This window comes from Vigna radiata, chromosome 7, assembly GCF_000741045.1.
Source record: "Vigna radiata var. radiata cultivar VC1973A chromosome 7, Vradiata_ver6, whole genome shotgun sequence".
In the NCBI taxonomy this organism is placed as follows: Eukaryota; Viridiplantae; Streptophyta; class Magnoliopsida; order Fabales; family Fabaceae; genus Vigna; species Vigna radiata.
In genome coordinates this window covers 27023492-27028435 of record NC_028357.1, presented here as the reverse complement: position 1 = coordinate 27028435, position 4944 = coordinate 27023492, and the positions used below count along the sequence as shown (strand labels likewise).

The 4944-nt window shown below is 35.9% G+C and overlaps 1 pseudogene; it reads right to left on the bottom strand.

Moving 5' to 3' along the window:
• Positions 1-300: 300 nt before the first annotated feature.
• On the bottom strand, positions 301-1123 carry LOC106766244 (annotated as a pseudogene).
• Between the last annotated feature and the right edge of the window lie 3821 nt (positions 1124-4944).

Here is a 4944-nt window from a genome sequence, read left to right as displayed (position 1 = left end):
TTTATTAAATGACTATATAATGAAGGTTTAAACCATTTAAGTGTCCTTATATGTGCTAATTTTAAACAATTTAGCCCTTGCCGTTAAAAATCGTTAACGGTGTTAAAATTGTGCACATGTGGTTGTCTAACGTGTTAAACATTTTACTGTGAGATGAAACATGGCAGTGTTGACTGAAACGTGACGTTTTATCCAGTCATTAAAAAGGATTATGACCATTATTTTATAAAATGAAATTATATGAAATTAGGGTTCATGAGTATGAGGCGGCGAGAAAAAGAAATTGAAGACACGGTTGCATCAGCGAAGTTTATTCTGAGTAACTGCTTGGCAAAGTTCATCTTCATAGAAGAGAACTCTATTAAAAGCCAAAGATTTGTATAGGGGCCTTGGTATAACTGATGGCACCAAGCAACGTGAAGGAAAAGCTGACTCTGGGAAAAGAACTGCTGCAACCTGCCGCATCTTAGAAATTTTTAGGCGAGAAGGAGGTCGAGGCCCATGTCTTGGTGCTTTAGGCGTATGTGGACTTGGAACTCTCACTCCCTTCCCATCACCCTTGGACAAAAAAGGCCAATGCTCAGTGGGACGAGGAGTCATTGTGCTTAACATTTCTTGTTGAGAGTGATCTGGAGTAGTATAATTGAAGTAAAATTGCCTTGCAATCATAACAGCTTTCCTAATTCTCTAAGAAACATGGAACACAACTATCAGTTGGTCATGGTGCAGGAGACACAGTATTTTAACCAGCAATTCCATGGGGAGAGACTCGAGCTTGGATTCAGAAAGCAAATTGTCGAGGCGAGGGGTTTTGGGGGTTCCGACGAAACCAGCACCGTGGCTAACCAAATTCACAAGCGACAACATGACAGGACTCTTTTCGAAAACCCTGGCATTCTCTTCATGCCCCATTGCTCTCTTCATGGCATGCAACACCGCCACCCTCTTCTTCCCGAAGATCAGTGCAGTAACACTTTCCCACAGCAGAAGTCGAACCTAAAGGCTTGGAGCAGCGAAGCTGAGTGAGAGTCCCCGGCCTGATGAGGTACTTGTTCCCGGAGCTCCGTGACTGCCTCCTTCCCTTAACCCTCCGAGTCTTCTCCTTCGGCGACACTTTACCCATTCTCTTGTTGTCATTGTTGTTAATCACGATTAATTTTTAATATAATTATATAAAATTTGGGAAATGAAAAAAGGAATTAGGGTTCAGTTCAATAAAAAATATTGGGATTCAATTACAATAGAAATCTGAATCCCAATTCTTGTCGTTGTTGCAGTTCTTCATTCTTCTACACTCCCTGTGTTCCCTTTAGTAGCTCTCGAGATTTTAAAAATCTACCTCTGCTTTTTCCTTCGGATCAAATCCTTTTGCTCTCTCCACTTGTTTTCGCGCAATGTCGTTGCCCTGAATCTGACACCAAATTAGAGTCACGAGATTTCACAAATAACGACAACTGCATCGTGAGAAAAAAAACCCTTATTTCTTCGAATGGGTCGGTGCCGTCAATGCCGCGTAAGAGTGGCACATTCTCTCCGGAGACGGCGAAGTATCTGATCTTGTAATGTAATTGAATCCCAATTTCTTTTTTATTGAACTGAACCCTAATTCCCTTTTTTCATTTCCCAAATTTTATATAATTACATTAAAAATTAGTCGTGATTAACAGTTTTAACATTGCTACGTTTCTTTCTCAACCGTGCCACATTTTGCCTCCAACTAAAACATTTAAAACGTCATCTCACCAGCTGTGCACAATTTTAACACCGTTAACAATTTTTAACAGCAGGGGCTAAATTGTTTCAAATTAGCACTTATAAGGACTCAATTGGGAAACTTTAAAAGTAGGGGACCAAATTGGGAATACCTAACAAAAATAGAGACGCCTAAATGGTTTAAACCTATAATGAAATGTCATAAAAAAATAGTAATATAACAAAAATAATTAATATTATAGGAATATCAAATGACAAAAAAATTAATAAATATTAGTTTAATTTTTACATAATAAAATATAAATATAAATAATTGATTAATAAAACAATTTTATGAGGCAACAAAATAAATATAAATAAAAAATTATTTTAAAATAAAATAAGTAGATAAAAATATAAAATAAATTATATACACATATAAAACAAAAAAAATATAAATAAAAATTAAAAAAATAAATATAAAAGTAAAATAATATTCATGACAAAATAAATATAAATAAATTAAAAATAAAATAAAATAAAATAAACAAATAAAAGCTAAAATAATTTTCATACACATATAATAATAAAAAAATATATAAATAAAGTAGAAAATAATAACATCAAATAATTAAAAAATTAATTTGTAAGACACTTATGAATAAAATAAAATAAATATTAAAATAAATTTCAATTAAAAAGAATATGTATTATTATAATATTCAGTTTAAAAACTAGAACAATTCAGTTTAAAAATAATATAGTTAGTAGTTCAGTTCAGTTTATATTGTAGTTTAATACAATTTAGTATAGTTCAGTTCAATCCAGTTTGATAAAATAAAAAACAGTTGAACTGTTTTACAGTTCAGTTCAATTTAGACAAATTAATATTTAGTTCAGTACAAATTTTAGTAATATAGTGAAGTTCAATTCTATTTACCCATCCCTACGGTTATGAATCCTGTGTTGACTACCTTGACAAAATCAGTCCCTCAATTTCTAAGTGTAAGTATTCTCGAAAGGACTCGCTTAATAATGAAAGGATTTCGTTTTGTCAATATGTAATTCATGTACATATTCGATGTCAATGTTTCCATTTCCTTGTTTATTTTAACTTTGTATCTCATTTTTATGTGTGTGCGTGTGTGTATATATATATATATATATATATATATATATATATATATATATATATATATATATATGGGTTAAATATGTTTTTAGTCCCTGAAGTTTCACTGATTTTTTGTTTTAATCCCTGCATCAAACATTGATGGCATTTCATCCTCTTATTATGAAAACATGTAAAAATAGTCCTTAAAAATGGACGGCGTCAACTTTTGGTAATGGCAATAACACGTCTTCTGCCAACTTGACTTGACTGTTCTCTCTCTCTGCCAGATCATCATCAACACAGGATTTTATTCGAACCCGATTTAGAGGTGCTACCGGCGATACGTGTCGCCACCGGACGCTGCCGGCGATACAACCCTGAACGGCGGGCAACCACCACTTTGCCCCTTCTCCTTCGCGAGAGAGGAATGCGTCTTCCCATAGCCAGTCATCGGTGTTGTTTTTGCTAATTGATTGTCATCGTACTGGTTTTACAAGATGAAAAACCGGCCACACTCGACAGGTGGAACAAAACCGGCCACACTCGACACTGGCGCTCTTGTTAATGTCCCACTTTTTGTAAATGTTGGTTATAGTTCAGCTAGAGATTTTAATTCTATTACACTTGATATGATTTCCACCTTTGGTAGTCGATCATCGGGATCCACTTCTTCTTCTTCTTCATACGACTCCTCAGACAGCATCCAAAACCAAGACTACAGATACGATGTGTTTATCAGTTTTAGTGGCTGCACATCTTGTGTTAATTGGTGTGATGATTATCTAAAAATATTCCAACAGTTGTGCATCACAGATTTGCAATTTTGTTCATGGCTTGGCACCGTGCTATACTTCATTGCATATAAATTACGACCTATAAAATTCACTAGTCTGATTTCCTCAAGCTAGATCTTGATTTAGGATTCCTTGATTTTCTCAATTGCTGGACTGTTTCACTTTGCCTCCACCAAAATTTGCTTGACTGTGCTGCATCTTAAAGATTTCTGCATAATTTGGCAACTCAAGTGGTGAATTTGAGCATTTGCTGTTTTTTGTGCATTGAATACATTTGGACAACTTTGTTTGATCATTTACAATGTGTCTAAATTGTTTTTATGGTCAATCTTCCAACAATGCACAAAATCATCATGCCACTTCCTCATTTTGATTGAATTTCTCAACTAGTGCAGACATCTTCTTAATACAATTGTTTCTTATTGTTTTTGTTAATCAAACACCTGTATTAAGTGAATCAAAATTAGTATTCACTGTTCATATGGTCATATTTGCAACTTGGCTGCATTACTGGTTGCACATCAAATTTATTATCATTTAAACTTGCTAGAAATCATAAACATAAAATATATCACAGTATTCTTGCTGTTTTCAAAAATTTCCAGCCAGCATAAAAAGTGCATTCAGCTTGCACAATCATGACCACACTGGGCACCAACCCCATTCCAAAAACTTCATCGAGGAACTCCATTGCTTCACCTGATCTCCCCACTTTGCACAATCCATCCATCACAACAGTGTAGGAATAAATATCCGGCTCCGATGAGGTTCCCTTCATACCCATCAACATCTCAAGTGCTTCATCCACCTTCCCCACATAGGACAAACCCTTGAGCAAGCAATTCTTTGCCTGAACACTGGCCTTATAACCCTTTCTTCCCATGGCCTCAAAAGCCTCCCTTGCCTTGTTTACTCTCCCCCTCTTGCAAAGGGAGCTTATGAGTACGGTGAAGGTTGCAACATCCGGTCGAAACCCTTTTTCCAGAGCAGTGTCCAATGCCCTCTTGGCTTCATCCATGTCGTTTTTCTCACAGTGGCATCTTATCATGATAGAGTGGGTACAACAATCTGGCATAAGTTGGAAAGAGGGGAGCTTTGCGAAGATACTGAGACAAATATCAAGTTTTTGAGCAATTACCAGAGCCATGAGAAGGAGATTGAAATTTGATATTGTTTGGAATTCAGGGTTGTATCGCCGGCAGCGTCCGGTGGCGACCTGTATCGCCGGCAGCACCTCCAAATCGGGTTCGAATAAACATCCTGTGTTGATGATGATCTGGTAGAGAGAGAGAACAATCAAGTCAAGTTGGCAGAAGACGTGTTATTGTCGTTACCAAAAGTTGA